At 37.8% G+C, this 17,494-nt stretch overlaps 1 protein-coding gene across 2 annotated transcripts in view; it reads right to left on the reverse strand.

The window, feature by feature from the left end:
- The window catches only part of TXNDC16 (thioredoxin domain containing 16), a 139,498-nt gene that overhangs the window by 117,100 nt on the left and 4,904 nt on the right, over positions 1 to 17,494 (reverse strand). The gene's annotated exons all lie outside the window — the stretch shown is intronic.

Here is a 17,494-nt window from a genome sequence, read left to right on the forward strand (position 1 = left end):
AGAATCATTTAATATACTTTGCATAGAAAACTACATAGAAAGCCAACCTGATCACAGCTGAATTTCCAAAAGCGTATGTAAATATAATATTTTTGAGACTAAACTTTAAAATCTGTTTACCATTTTGCATTGATTTAAGACATCTTTGTATCCTGAACACACTGAATGCTTTTTTCTATGTCCATCTCATTCTACATTCTCAATCAACACTTATTTGCTGAGTCTTCCCAACATGTTTTCCTGTCTCTTATATATGCAATGATCATCCTCCTTCCTTAAAGTTTTAATCTTAAAATTTATCCAAAACAAGTCTTTCTTTCATTTTTTTTCCAAAAAGAGCCTGCATCTTATGAAGAAAAAGAAAACTATTTCAAAAAATTCATACAAATATCAAATATGATTGTACTTAAAAGGATTAAGTATCTCCTCAGCAGGTCATTAAGTATAAATTTTTTATTACACATGGAATACTTTTAAGAAATAACCATACTCTAAACATGTGAGTATGAAACAAATACAGAAAAATCTATTTTAAACTTTTCTGGAAAATTGAGTGGTTGCTACTTATACTAATTTACAGAATTAATCAAAATATTCACATGTTGTTTAAAAAAACTGGACAAAATATGAAGAACATAGGACCAAAGATATATGAAATCTAGATCCAAGAAACCAACAGGCCAAGAGTTGGAAGGGACCTCAGAGGCCATAAAATCATTTTACATAAGGAAACTGAGGTTCATCAAAGATAAAGATCAAAAAAGAATGACAGAGTCAGGCTTTTAGGCCACTTGAGGGAAATGCAATGCATTAAAAAAAAAAGGTACAAGTTTAATGTAATGCTACACAATTAAATTCCTGGCTCTTCCATTTATTCGCTATTAATATGACTCTGGACAAGTGTACAGGCTTCTATCTATAAAATAAGGGATCTGGACTTGGTGATCTCTAATATCCTTTTAAATTCTACATCCTGTTATAAAGAAGCAAACTGAGGCCCAGAGCTGGAAGTGACCTGCCCAGATCACAAACTGGACAGAGGCACCTCTTGGTCTAGAACACAAAGACCTGGACTTCCAGGCTACTGTTACCTTCCTGAATTTTGTTGTATTGCTACCCTATTTGATAAGTTATAACAACCTGAGGGGAACCTAAGATTAAGGATCTCAAGGAAAACAATTTATTAAGAGGGAACTGCCATTATCTAATCTCAAACTATATTTTAAAGTATCAAAAATCAAAATTACTTAAGCAATTGTGCACAATAGCCTAGTGTTCCACAAAATCAAGAACACAAAATACTAGGACCACTCAACAAAAAGTGTCAAGGAAACTGGAAAGCATTTTGGCAGTAAATGGGCTTTAGTCAATATTTTATACCATATACCAAAATAAAGTCCAAAAGGATGTGATAATGTCATATCATAAGAAAGATTAAAGAATGGAAAGCAGTACCTTTCAGATCTATGGTTAAATTCTTGTGAAATCCAACTCATGAGAGTCATCAGCTGATACTGTGGAAGTGTAGGGAATTAACTCACATCCCCACAGTTCCACTAGTATCTGGTCTCACAACATACCTCAAGAAAGTCAAAAATGGAAAGAAATGTCCCATATAAACAACCAAAAATTCAATGTATCACTTTTCGTAACAGAAAAAAACCCGAAAAAAATATCCATCAATTTGATAGAATCCTAATAAAGCTGACCTGCAGTCCCAATATTCTAACTTCCTTATAGGCCCCACTGAACAACAGGCCCACTATCCCTACCTAGCCACTTACCCCCCCCCGCCCCCCAACTCAATACCCTAATTTCTTCATATATGCCTCATTGCTCACTAGAACAACAGGTGTGTCCAGGAATTCATATTTCTCACAGAAACAACAGGCATGTTCATCTGATGAGATCTCAGTCACTGACTCTAGCTAGCCACTGCCCCCAGACCCATTCCTCATATTTCCTAAAGAAACAGCAGGGTATGTCCATGCACTCAACCACAACCACATTCATCTAGTCTCAGACAGGACCACAATACTCAACCAATCAGAGAACAGCATCACCAGGATGTACAAGCAGGATGTGGAGTCCAAAACAATAGAAGAAACTTCCCCTAAGCATGCACCTGCACAGTAATAGCAAAAGCTGTCCTTTAAGTGAACTTGTGAAATAAAGAGGCTTATTATAATATCATTATCATACATACATTACACCCCCCACCATGGGTTTTTCTGTATGCATTTTGCCATAAACATATGTGCAGTTCGGCTGTGGCTGAGACCCCTCCCCTATTACCCAATCCCTTAACAAACTCCTCCTCCCGCCTTTTTAATATTCATAATTTCTGTTATATAATTGCATCTTTACCCTATAAAAATCTATCTTGCTTTCTATGAAGTTGCTGGTTCCTTTCGGAACTTAGCCCACTTCATGAAAGGCATCAATCTCAATAAATGCCTATACTTGGATTAGAGGCAGTCTGACTCTGAATTCTTTGAGATGGTTCTACCACACATCATGGGGCTGGCTGAGGGGAGGTGTTAACTCCAGAGCCACGCCCTATTGGGTGTTAACCTGGTCTACACTAGGGGGAGGGGCCAGCTCAAGAACCAACCAGCTCTGGTCATTCAGGCAGCGCTTGATGATGTCAAAAACTCTATAAGAGGGGAGAGGACAGCTTGAAGATTCTTTTTTTTTTTTCCTCTTCCGGTTGGTGTGGGAGCAGCAAGGAGCGTGATTCTGGGCCAGCCCTTGCTCTCGGGCGGAGCCCAGATGTTGGTAACTATGAATTGTATTGGGTCTGTCTGTTGATCTTTGTAATTTGTTTGTATTTTGGTTTTGAGGTTCAGGGTGCTGGTTTGTTTTCCCCCGAACTAAATGAATGTTTTGAACCTCAGGGTGCTGGTTTTTTCCCCTGAAGTACGTGAATGAATCTGTATTTGGTATATCTCTTGATGCTTGTCTCTTTGCTCCCCTGAACTAACTGAATGCTGGCGTTTTTTCCCCTGAACTAAATGAATGTTGTCTGTATGCTAACTAAATGCTGGATTAAAGTAAGCTGGTCAACCCCTTCACCGTGCTTTCCTTGTTTAAGCAGATAAAAAGAACCTGTGCTTTCCCAGCATCCCAGCAGCCTCCTGGGTCCCAGCAGCCTCCTGGGTGCTGGCTGTGCGAGCGGATCTTATGCCCCCACAGAAGCTGCTAGTTGGGTTGTTAAAACAAATGGTTGAATAAACAGTGATATATCTCAGTAATGAAATATATTTGCACCATAAATGCATACAATAAATAACTAATTGGGAATTAAGAGAAACATGGGAAGATATGTAGAGTAAAAACAATCTACAGCTATATACTCAACGATCACAATGATATGGTGGGTTGTTGTCCTTCATTCTCGATGAGGACCAAAATAACATCACTATGCTAGAGTCAAGTTTCACTGTGTCCAACTGTGGCTGATCAGATCAATATAAGTTCAGCATTCTCTACCATAGGTCAGGAACAAATAGTCCATGTGAACATTTGGGGTGGATACTCAATTTTTGCATCCTGTGTTTCCTTTGAGGTGTTTCAGTTCTGCTTTGCTCATACAGCACAGTGCCTTCTCTGATGTGAGCACACCAGGTTGAGCAGTTCTATGCCAGTGTCTCCCAAGTCATACAATGAATTCCAAAGTGCTTAAGAGAAACCTACAGACTGCCTTCGTATCACTTCTGACCAAGATGTGAATGTTTGCCCTGTATGAGTTCTCCATAAAATAGGCTTTTTGGCAAGCATATGGTTTGCATTCAAACGATGTGGCCAGCCCATTGGAGTAGCACTCTGTGAAGCGGGGTTTGAATGTTTGGCAGTTTAGTTTCAGAAAGGACCTCACTGTCTGATATCTTATCCTGCCAGCTGATCTTCAGAATCTTCCTAAGAATTCAAATGGAAGCAATTCAATTTCCTGGCATGGTGCTGGTAGATTGTCCAAGTTTCACAGGCCTACAACAATGAAGTCAGCACACGGCTCTGTAGACCTTCAGTTCGAGATTCAGTCTTCATACCTCTTCTCTCCCATACTTTCCTTCAGAGCCTCCCAAACACTGAGCTAGCTCTGACAATGCGTGCATCAACCTCAATATCAATGTGGAAAGTACACTACCACAGCATTATCCACAGCATTCAAAACTTCTCCATTTGCTGTAACTGATGGTTCCACATATGGACGGTGTGGTGGTGGCTGATGGAGCACCTGTGTTTTCTTGGCGTTAATTGTTAGGCCAAAATTAGCACATGAATACTTTGTTGCATCTCAGCTTCAAACGCTGCACTGAGTGCACGATCATCTGCAAACAGAAAATCAAGCACCAACACACGTTCCACTTTGGTCGTGGCTTATTGCCTTTTCAAGTTGAAGAATTTCAAGTTGAAGATCAGCGAGGTAGCCGACCTGGATGCCACATTCATCCTCATTTAGCATTTGACAACATGGCTGCAAACATGCTAAAAAGCATGGAAGCAAGTACACAGCCTTCTTTCACTCCACTGCTGATGGGTAAAGCATGAGAGTACTGTCCATTATCTAGAACCCGGGCAAGCAAGCCATCATAAAATTGATGCACAATGCTGATGACCTTCTCCAGGCAACCAAATTTTGACATAGTTATCCATAATCCCTCATAAATGACTGTATCAAAGGCCTTGGTCAGATCTACAAACGTTGTGTACAGACCTCTGTTCTGCTCCTGGCATTTGTCCTGGAGTTGTCAGACAGCATATCAACTGTTCCTCAGGCCTTTACACTGCCTCTCATGTAGATGACCATCTTTCAGATGAAGGTTCAGTCTATTAAGAAGGACTCTGGCAAGAATCTTGCCAATAGTGACTAAGAGAGAGACCCCGCTGTGGTTGTCACAGGACAATATATTTCCTCTACCTTTATAGAAATGGACTTTTGTTAATCAGCTTTTGTATGAGCAATGGATCCCCTACCTTGTAAATCTTAACTGGAACAGAATCAGTATCTGGTGCTTTGCCACATGAAAAGAGCCTAATGGCATTCAAAACCTCTTCTTTAGTTGGAACTTCAGCTAGGGCGGGATTTACTTCAATCTGAGGTAAATGGTCAATGGCCTTAGCATTGATTGATGATAGTCTATTGAGAACAGTATGGAAGTGTTCAGCCCATCTCTCTAAGATCATGTTCTTATCACTAATCAATGTGGCTCCATTAGCATTGAGTACTGGAGATGCGCCATAGGTCTTTGGCCCATAAATAGCCATCATAAAAGTGCTTTGGATTGTTACTATCAGCATAAAACTGAATTTCACCTGCCTTCTTACTGACCCAAGAATCCTGCATCTCTCTAAGCTTTGCTTGTACTTTACTTTATGCTTCTTTTTCTTTTCTCTATTGTGCACTTAAGCTTTAGTAAATAAAAAAAATTTTAAACTAAAAATATTGTCATGAGAAAAATCCACACAGGCCTTCACAAGAGATATTCTACAAGATGGAATCTTTACCATGACATGACTGACAAAGACATGGAAGATATAAGATCCCACAATATTTATTATTTGATTATTTTAAAGCCTTTAATTCATTGGAGCAAAACTCTGCCTTAAAAGCTCACTTTCAGCAAGGTGTCTCTCACAAATATAGCAAAACTATTCAAGATTCCTTGAAAAATATGACAACGATAACCTTTCCTGATGACCCTTTGATCAGGCAATGCTTAAAACAGAGTTTTAACTCTGTTTTAACTCACCAGAGTTGTTCACTACTAACAGAGAGAAAATCAAGCACAAAGTAAAAGCGATTTGTGATGGACAGTGAGGTCCTCCAAATGATCATGTTTGTGGATGACATAATGCTGGTTATAATGGGCCTCCAAACATTAAAATGCCTCTTGGAAGAGATCACTAGCTACTCAAAAGAGTTTGGCCTCATCATAATCATCTATACAGGAAAAACCAAATGAATAAAGAATGTCTACTGACTAAATTGTGTTGTGTAGCTAAATGGACAATCATAAGAAAACTGGAAAGGTAGGAGCCAAGCTGTGAAAAGTTTTAAATTCCAGATACGGGAAAGGTGCTATTGTCCATATCTGGCAGTCCTACATCTGGGCAGACAATACAAATAAAGAATAAAATAGGCCCAGATTAAACAGGAGTAACACAGGCTGGACTGCCTTTGGGAAACTGTAAAGTTCCTTCAACAATTTCAACAACTCTAAACCTCTCCCAGAAACAAGAACATTTTTAAAATATCAATGTGGTTGAGAGTTATGAAATATTAGTCTCTGAATAATAAGGTGGGTTATAAGAACTAGTTAAAAGCTGTCATCAGGAAAATGTTGGGCAAAATCAGACTAATCTCAAGGCATATGATCTTTGTGGTTCACTAACATTCACATGATGTCAGGAAAAAGGGAGGAAGGGCTCCAATAGCAAACTTATAGAATACATTGACAAGCATCACACAAAACAGATATAATGGGTTGCAATTTGCATCACTGTAGGAAACTGTCAAATAAATGAAAGCAAAAATACATTTGAGTATCTGAGTAAGATCCTAATATGAAGAATATAACAGGACAACTCCAAAGTAGCTGCTTTGTAGTGAAAAGAGTACATTGAACGGAAAAATACAAAGCTGTAAGGATACAGTGAAAAATTTGATATACTATAGTATAACTGCATACTGCTGAAAAATACTGGAAGTAGGCAGTAGTACATAGCAAAAACAAATGAGATGGCTCTTTTTGACCATAGCTATCAAAGAAAACATGAGTATTAGAGGCAGTGACAAACAGAAAGATGCAAGTAGCAGCTCCAGTTACACTCCTCTTTCAGACAATGCTAATTGTTAGAAAGTTTTTCCTGATATCAAAACTGTTTGTAACTTCCATCCAATCCTTGTGCCCTCTGTGTACAAACAAAACAAATCTAAAAATTCCACCTCCACATGACAGAACATGAAGATAACTATTATGTTCACCCTAAGTCCTCTCAAGCGAAACATGTTCATTTCCTTCAATTGATCCTCACATGAGCAAGCAAGGAGGCAGCACTCTTCCATCTTCCTTTCCCTTTGTCCAGTCTAACCCCAAATCCCCCTTCTCCAAGACCTTATCTGGCGAAGAGAGATGAGAAAAACCACCTGGAGAGGTATCCTTCCCCTTTGATCCACCACCAGTGACCCTTGACTGGCATGGAGTCACTTAGGTGGTTAATAATCATCAATTACAAGCCTTCTAATAAGATGAACAACTTTCAGACATTATCAAATACCCTGCAACTGGATTTTAAAGTCCACTAGGCCTGTATTATCTTCCCCAACTACAATGTAGGCTCTCAAAGAAAAGAAACTGTCCTTTTTTCCTATTTCTATTTCAACTATGTTGTACTTCATGCTTTTTCAAATTCATTCATCCATGGACTCAAAGTCCTTCACCATCCTGACTGTCTTCCTCTAAACTAGTCTTTCTTAAACCATGGCACCTATTACTAACACAAAATACTCCAGATACAGTAGGAATTAAAGGGACAATTTCAGAGAAACTTGAGAAAACATATAAACTGATAGAGTGAAGTAATAGAAACATGAGAAAAAATTATACAATGTGAAGAAAAATAGCTGTGAAAACTTAAGATACTTGATCAATATAATGACCAACCACAATTTCAAAGTGCCAATGATGAAACACTAATGAGCTCAGGATAAAAAATAAGACACATATTTCCAAACACAGCCAATACGGGAATTTGTTTTGCTTGACTAATACTTATCTATAACAAGAGTCTTGTTTTTGGTTTGTTTGTTTATCAGCTGGGGACAGCAGAAAGAGGATATAGAATGGAGAAGAGGGAGAATGACTTTTGGTGAATACTTATGATAATGGCCCAGCAATAACACTAAAAGGCTTATACCCAAAGAGATCAAGGAAACAGGAAAAGGATTTATATGTACAAAAATATTCCCAAAAAGTAAAATCTAAGGGGTAGGGGCTCATCAATTGAACAAACTGTGGTAAATGGAAGTAATGGGATATTATTTGAACTGTACAAAAGTTACCAATACTAGAAAACCTGGGAAGACTTGTATGAAGTGATGCAAACTGAAGTGAGCAGAACTATAAAAACAAAACAACAAAGACTACAACATTGTAAAGAAAAGGGAATTTGTTTTAAGAACTGTGATAAATGCAACTCTGGAAGATTAATGCTTTAACATGCTTAGCCAACTCTCAACAGAAAGGGAATATTTTAGATATACAGAATGAGACACACATTTTCAGATGTGGACCATGTATGAGTCTGTTTTGCTTGACTAAGTTTATCTTCTAGTGAGGGGAAAATCTGGAAGATTGAATTGAAGGGGGTGGTAGTAATAATGATTTTCAAAAAAGAAAGAAAAGAATCAAACTTTTTTTTCGCAATACACAGAAAAAAGAAGTCACAGGGAAGACAACTTTGGAATAAATGTGCTAAATGTATTATCTATTTAAAAGCTATATTTACTAGATTCCCAATTTCCCATTTTTCCTTTTATGTGAAAATGTCTGTTTTCCAGTGTTTGTCAAGTTCAGAATAATAAAATACTAAAATTAAAATCCTATTTATTTTTTAAAAAGCTAAAACCACATTGCATCTATAATGGTAAAACACTTGATAGCTATCTAATAAGATCAAGAATGTCATTCTCTCCATTATAATTTGATAAAGTTATAGAAATGTTCTCCATAACAGTAAGAAAAGAAAAAAAATTGAGGAAATTATCATAGGCAAGAAGTAAACCAATTGTTGCTTTTGCAGAAAACAGGATAGTTAATTTACTTAAGAGAACCCAAAAGATTCAACTAAAACATTTAAACTAATAACTTCAGTAATATAGCAGGACATAAAATAAACCCACAAAACCATAAACCTTTCAGTATATTATCAACAAAAATGTAGAAGAAATAATAAAAAGAAATTCCTTTACAAAATGGAAAAAAAAATTGGTGAGTCCGCTGATCAAGACACCTACAGGAATTACAATGATACAATCAGAAAACACTTTATAGGTGTAAGGAAAGACAAATAATTGGAGAAAGATTAATTGCTTATGGTTGAGTAATGCCAATATAATAAAAATAAGAATATGACCTAAATTACTTTACAAATGTAGTGTCATAATAAGCAAATAGCCAAAGATTTACTTTACAGAACTATGAGAGGAAAAAAACAAACAAGATTAATCAAGAGGGAAAGTTCAAGAACCTCAAGGTAATTAAAATGAGAAGTAATGTCTATCTAAATTCATCTATAAGCATTATCTGTAATGGGGATAATCTAGAAGCCTTCCAACTAAGATCAAGTGTGAAGCAAGGATGTCCATTATTACCATTATTATTCTATATAGTACTAGAAATGTTAGCTATAGCAGAAAGAACAGGAAAAGAAATTGAAGGAATTAGAATAGGCAATGAGGAAACAAAATCATCACTCTCTGCAGATGATATGATAGTAGATTTAGAGAACTGCAGAGCATCAATTAAAAAATTATTTGAAATAATTAACAGCTTTAGCAAAGTTGCAAAACCCACAGAAATCACTGGTATTTCTCTATATTACCAACAAAGCCCAGCAGCAAGAGAAAGAGAAATTCCATTTAAAATAACTTTAAACAATGTAAAATACTTAGGAATCTATCTGCCAAGACAAACCCAGGAACTATATGAACACAATTACAAAGCACTTTTCACACAAATAAAGTCAAATCTAAACAATTGGAAAATATCAATTGCTCATGGGTAGGCCGTGCCAATGTAATAAAAATGATAATTCTGCCTAAACTAATTTACCTATTCAGTACCATGCCAATCAAACTACCAAAAGATTATTTTATAGAGCTACAAAAAATAAGAACAAAATTTATCTGGAAGAAGGGGCAGCTAGGTGGCGCAGTGAGTAGAACACCGGCCCTGGAGTCAGGAGAACCTGAGTTCAAATCCAGCCTCAGACACTTGACACATGTACTAGCTGTATGACCTTGGGCAAGTCACTTAACCCCGATTGCCCTGCCCCAAAAAAAATTTATCTGGAAGAACAAAAGGTCAAGAATATCAAAGCAATTAATGAAAAAAATACAAAGGAAGGTGGTCTGGAAATACCAGATCTCAAACCATATTATGAAGCAGTAATCATCAAAACTATCTGGTACTGGCTAAGAAACAGAGTAGTAAATCAGGGTAACAAATTAGGTACACAAGGCAGTAATCAATAACCACAGTAACCTAGTGCTTGACAAACCCAAAGATCCCAGGCTTTGGGATAAGAACTCACTATCTGACAAAACTGCTTGGAAAACTGGAAAACAATAGGACACAAACTAGGTACACATTAACATCTCACACCATATACCAAGATAAGGTGGAAATAGGTGCATGATTTAGACATAAAGGGTAACACCCTAAGCAAATTACTAGAGCAAGGAATAGTCTGTCAAATGTGTGGGGAGTGGAAGATTTCATGACCAAACAAGAGATAAAGGGCATTACAAAATGTAAAACAGATAGTTTTGATTATACTAAATTAAAACTTTTTCACAAAATCAATGCCACCAACATTAGAAGGAAAGCAGAAAGATGGGAAATAATCTTTAAAGCAAGCATCTCTGATAAAGAACTTATTTCTCAAATACATAGAGAACTGAGTCAATTTTATAAGAATATAAGCCATTCCTCAATCGATAAATGGTCAAAGGATATGAACAGGCAGCTTTCAGATGAAGATACCAAAGCTATCTATAGGTACATGAAGAAGTGATCTAAATCAGTTTTGATTGCAGAAATTCACATTAAAACAACTCTGAGATACTACCTCACACCTATTAGATTGGCTAATATAACAAAAAATGAAAATGATAAATGTTGGAGAGGATTGTGAAAATTGGGACACTGATGCACTGTTGGTGGAGTTGTGAACTGATCCAAGCATTCTGGAGAGCAATTCAGAACTATGCTTAAAGAGCAACCAAACTGTGATTCAGCAATAGCACTACTAGGTCTGTTTCTCAAAGAGAGCATAAAAAAAGGAAAAGGAACTATGTGAGCAAAAATATTTATAGCAGCCTTTTTCATGGCGGAAAATATTGGAAATTGAGGGAATGCCCATCAATTGTGGAATGTTCAAACAAGACACGGCATATTAATATAATGGAATACTATTGTGTAACAATAAATGACAAACAGGCAGATTTCAGAAAATCCTGGAAAAACTTGTATGAACTGATGCAAAGTAAAATGAGCAGAACCAGGAAAACACTGGACACAACACCAGAAACACTGTGTGATGATCAACTATGAATGACTCAGCTCTTCTCAGCAACACAATGATCAAATGTACAAAGTACAAAGAACTCAGGAAGGAAAATGCTGTCTATATACAGATAAGGAACTGATGGACTCTGAATGCAAATTTAAGCATTTTTTTCCCACTTACTTTATTCCCTCTCACAGTTTTCTCTTTTTTTAAAATCTGTTTCTTCCTTCACAACTGTGACTAATATGGAAATACTTTTTACATGAAAGTACATGTATAAACTATATCAAACTGACTACCATTTTCAGAAAAAAGGAGGGGAGAAAGGGAGGGAGAAAAATTTGGAACTCAAAATCTTGTAAAAATGCTAAAATTTTGCTAAAATTCGCTAAAAATTTTCTTGACATGTAACTGGAGAAAAAAATAAAATACTATTTACAAGAAATTTTAACGGATCATTAAAAAAAATAATCTCAAGTTAAATAATGAAGAAAAAACAAAAACAAGAAGAGACCTAGCTGTAACAGATGTCAAATACAAAGTATTAAGATTCAAAGCTATCAGATACTGGTTAACAAACAGAAAAGTTGATCAATGGAACACATTAGGTACAGGACATACAGAAGGAATAAAGTAACATAGTGTTTTTATCCAGACCTAAACACTTTTTAACATCAAGGTAGTTGGTGAACTTTTTGAATATCTTGAACTAGATATCCTGGAGACATCTCAATTCAACACAGAACACATTATCATCCTCTTCCTCAAAGCCCCCAATCTTTTCAACTGTCCTATTATAGCAAAGGCACCACCATATTCTCAGGCACCTTGAATTGTAATCTCTGTGTCATCTTCCACTCTTCATTCAAACTCACTCCATATATCTAATATGTCACAATCTTGCTTGTACCTTCACAACAATTCTTGTGTACACCCACTTCCCTCCACTCATATAGCCACCACTCTGGTGCAGGATCTCATCTTATCACTCTTGGATTATTTATTTCAAGAGGTTTCTCATTAGTCTCCCTGCCTCAAGTCTCCCCCTACACCAGCTCTCTCCTCACACTCCACTCAGCTGCCAAAGGGATCTTCGTAAAGTGCAGGTCTGACTAGGTTACCATCACTTCACTCCACCACAACCCAACCCATCAAAAAACTCCGTCAGATCCCTGTTACCTCCAGTCAAACACAAAAATCCCTTCAACAATCTGGCTGTTTCCTACCTTTCCAATCATTTTATATTTCACTCCCTTCCACATATTCTGCAATCCAACAACGCTACCCTTTGCTATTTCACTCACTTTTCAGTCATATCCAACACTTCATGGCCCCATTTGGGGTATTCTTAAAAATATTGGAGTGGTTTGCCATTTCCTTCTCTAGCTCATTTTATGAATAAAGAAACTGAGGCAAATAGGGTTGATTGATTTGCCATGAATCACACAGGTATAAGAGTCTGAGGCCAGATTTGAACTCAAAAAGGGAAGCCTTCCTGACTCCAGGTCTCACACTCTATCTGCAGTACAACTTTGCTACCGATTTGTTTTTTTCCCCATATTTTTATTATTTATTTAATATTTTCAGTTTTGAACACTGATTTCCACAAGATTGAGTTACAAATTTTCTTCCCATTTCTATCCTCCCCCACCCCTCCAAGATGACATATATTCTGATTGCCCCCTTCCCCAGTCTGCCCTCTATTCTGTCACCCCACTCTCCCCCCATCCCTTTTCCCCTTACTTTCTTGTAGGGCAAGATAGATTTCTAAACCCCATTGCCTGTGTATCTTATTTCCCAGTTGCATGTAAAAATAACATTTTTTGAACAGTTGTTTTTAGAATTTTGAGTTCCAAATTCTCTCTCTTCTTCCCTGCCCAACTGCCCTCCTTGACAAGGCAAGCAATTCAACATAGGCCACATGTGTATCAATATGCAAAAAAATTCCAAAATAGTCATGTTGTGAAAGACTAACTATATTTCCCTCCATCCTATCCTGTCCCCCTTTATTCAATTTTCTCCCTTGACTCTGTCCCTTTGCAAAAGTGTTTGCTTTTGATTACCTCCTTCCCCTATATTCCCTCCCTTCTATCATCCTCCCTTTCTTATCTCCTTCCCCCCTACTTTCCTGTGGGGTAAGATACCCAAATGATTGTGTATGTTATTCCCTCCTTAAGTCAAATTCGATGAGAGCAAGATTCACTCATTTCCTTTCACCTACCCCCTCTTCCCTTAAAATAGAACCACTTTTTCTTGACACTTTTATGTGAGATCATTTACCCCATTCTATCTCTCCCTTTCTCTTTCTCCCAATATATTCCTCTTTCACCCTTTAATTTTATTTTTTTAGATATCATCCCTTCATATTCAACTCATCCTGAGCCCTCTGTCCATATATATATGTATATATATATATATATATATATATGTATATATATATATATATATATATATATATATATATATGTATATCTGTATGTATGTATGTATTCCCTTTAACTACTCTAATACTGAGAAAGGTCTCATGAGCTACAAATATCATCTTTACATGTAGGAATGTAAACAAAACAGTTCAACTTAGTAAGTCCATTATGATTTCTCTTTCCTGTCTACCTTTTCATGTTTCTCTGGATTCCTGTATCTGAAAGTCAGATTTTCTATTCAGCTCTGGTCTTTTCATTAAGAAAGCTTGAAAGTCCTCTATTTTATTAAGAATCCATATTTTGCCTTGGAGTATTGTGCTCCGTTTTGCTGGGTAGGTGATTCTTGGTTTTAATCCTAGCTCCTCTGACCTACAGAATATCATATTACAAGCCCTTTGATCCCTTAATGTAGCAGCTGCTAGATCTTGTGTTATCCTGATTGTGTTTCCACAATACTCAAATTGTTTCTTTCTGGCTGCTTGCAATATTTGCTCCTTGACCTGGGAACTCTGGAATTTGGCCACAACATTCCTATGAGTTTTCTTTTGGAGATCTTTTTCAAGAGGTGATTGGTAGATTCTTTCAATTGCTATTTTACCCTCTGGTTCCAGAATATCAAGGCAGTTTTCCTTGATAATTTCTTGAAAGATGATGTCTAGGTTCTTTTCTTGATCATGGCTTTCAGGCAGTCTGAAAATTTTTAAATTATCTCTCCTGGATCTATTCTCCAGGTCAGTGGTTTTTCCAATGAGATATTTCACATTGTCTTCCATTTTTTCATTCTTTTGGTTCTGTTTTATAATATCTTGATTTCTCATAAAGTCACTAGCTTCCACTTGCTCCAATCTAATTTTTAAGGTGGTATTTTCTTCAGTGGTCTTTTGATCCACCTTTTCCATTTGGCTAATTCTGCCTTTTAAGGCACTCTTCTCCTCATTGGCTTTTTGGAGCTCTTTTGCCATTTGGGTTACTCTATTTTTTAAGTTGTTATTTTCTTCAGTATTTTTTGGGTCTCCTTTAGTAAGTCGTTGACTTGTTTTTCATTATTTTCTTGCATCACTCTCATTTCTCTTCCCAATTTTTCCTCTACTTTTCTTACTTGATTTTCCAAATCCTTTTTGAGCTCTTCCATAGCCTGAGACCAATTCATATTTTTCTTGGAGGCTTTTGATGTAGGCTCTTTGACTTTGTCAACTTCTGGGTGTATATTTTGATCTTCTTTGAAACCAAAAAAAGATTCTATAGTCTGAGTCCTTTTTCGCTGCCTGCTCATGTTCTCAGCCAACAACCTGACCCTTGAGCTTTCTGTCAGGGATGACTGCCTTCAGAATGGAAAGTACTTTATTTCAAGCTTTAGGGGCCTTGCACTGCTGTTTTCAGAGCCACTTCTACTCCAATCATTGCAAGCTCTGCCACAACAGTGCTCCTCCTCCCCCAAGAACCACCAACCAGGACCACAACCCAGATCCAAGCAGGGCAAAGCAAGAGAACCCTGCCTCCGAGCCAGCAAAAGGAATCCCTGCACTCTGGCTCTGATCCGCCACTTGATTCCTTCCACCGTGTGGGCCAGGGACTCAGGAAGCAGCTGATGCTGCAGCTCTGGAAGCAGCTGCAGGAGCTTCCTACTGCTGCCACCACACCACCTCCACCGCCCCAGGGCTGGGGCAGGACCATGTACTTCTCTCACCCAGATCGAGCAGTTTTCCCACTAACCTGCTATGTTGTCTTTGGTGTTTGTGGGTTGAAAAGTCTCGTAACTGCCATGGCTCAGTGATTCATGGCCCTGATGCCCGCTCCACCCAACTCCCAGTCTGGTCTGTCCTGGCAGACCATGCCGTGCTGTGTTCCGTTCCCAGCACGGTGTGATACACCCTTCCCAGCAACCATCCAGGCAATCCTGGGTATGAGACCTGCTTCCCTCTGTCATTTCATGGTTTCTGTGGCTCTAGAATTTGTTCAGAGCAATTTTTTACAGGTGGAATTTGGGGGAGAGCTTAGGAGGAGGTAATCAAAAGCAAACAATTTTGTAAAGGGACAGGGTCAAAGGAGAAAAGTGAAAAAAGGGAGACAGGATAGGATTGAAGGAAATATAGTTAGTCTTTCACAACATGACTATTATGGAAGTGTTCTGTGTAACGATACATGTACAACCTATATTGAATTGCTTGCCTTCTCAAGGAGGGTGAGTGGGCAGGGAAGAAGGAAGAGAATTTGGAACTCAAAATTCTAAAAGCAAATGCTAAAAAAAAATTTTTAAAAATAGGGGACACTAATTTCTTTACTCCCTATTAGAGTGCTAGCACAGCATCGTCATATAGCACCTTCTAGTTATTCAATTTATCTTTCTATGTTTTACTGACTTGTGTTTGCATTTAAAAATTTCTACGCATTTCTGGTCTTTTCATCAAGAATGTTTGAAATTGTTCTGTCCCACTATAATTCCATTTTTTTTCTCCCAAAGGAACACACTTCTTTTTCTGGGTTAGTTATTCTTGGGTATTATTAGTCTCCATCATGAGCCTTTTGGAATATTATATTCCAAGCTATCTTTCTTATGAAATTGTTGCTGTCAAGTCTTTGTATTGTTAATGCCATGAGAAGATCTTTCCCATCCATTGATAGGCCCATGTGCCCTTCTTAAGTCACATGGAAGCCTAAGTCACATGAGTATGAGTCACATGAAGCCTTGGTGGGAGGAGCTTGCCAAATGGGTGGAACAGGAAGGGGTCACACACATAGGGTGGAGCAGGAAGGGTGAAAGAGAGCTGAGAGGAAGTGAGACAGAGTAGTCAGAGCTGGGAGAGAGAAGGTGGGAGTTGCAGCTTGGAGAGATAGGGGAGGCAGTCGGAGCAGCATTTAGTGTGAGTGAGAGCCAGGGAGTGATTTTGCTTGAGGGTGTTCATTTGTGGGAAGGCCCTAATAGAGAGAAGGCTTGGGGTTGGCAGTACTCCCTGCATTGCTAATGTGTATACATTTCCTTGTTGCCATGATGGATTTGGCTTTCTAGTCTTTGAATAAATATTTTGGTTCTGTCTTTCATATGGAGAATCTGTTATATTTTGCAATTCAGAACTAGGCAGGCATATTCATAGCCACCGTGGGTACTGGAAATACCTCATGGTGCTACAGTCTTGTGTGATCCTGACAACAGTTTCTTAGTAGTTTAACTTTTTTTCTTTCTGGCACTTTAGGAAGATTATTATGGCACAAGTGTATTGGAATGGGAAGATACTTGAGTCAGAGAGATCAAACAGAAAGATACAGTCCAGGCAAGAAGTGATGAGGTCCTGCAGCAGAGTGGTACCTGTGTGACTGGAGAGAAGGGGATGAATAAGAGAGCTGTTGTAAGGGTTGAAACAACAAGACTTGGCAATACGTTGGATATATGCATGAGTACAAGTGAGAGGACAAGTATAATGCTGAGAATGAAAGCCTGGGTGCCTGGGAGTTGAGAAAAGGGGTGACGGAGTTGGGGGTAATGAATTCTGCTCTGGGTATGCTGAGTGTGAGATGCTTATAAGACATCCAGTTCAGATGATCAAGAGGCAGTGGGTGATGCAAGACCAGTCAGAAAAGAGACTAGGGATGGATATATAGATCTGGGAGTGATCTAAATAAATAAATAAATAAATTTTATTGAGAAAATTCGAGGGGAAGAGATGAGTTAGCAATAATACTGCCCTTCAGAAAAGAAAAAATAAAGGGAGACACTGAGAAAGAAACAAGCAGGATAGCTTATGGGTTGTTGTTGTTTTAAACAAGTAGTATGTAATAGA

The sequence above is a fragment of the Trichosurus vulpecula genome, chromosome 3 (assembly GCF_011100635.1).
Source record: "Trichosurus vulpecula isolate mTriVul1 chromosome 3, mTriVul1.pri, whole genome shotgun sequence".
NCBI lineage: Eukaryota > Metazoa > Chordata > Mammalia > Diprotodontia > Phalangeridae > Trichosurus > Trichosurus vulpecula.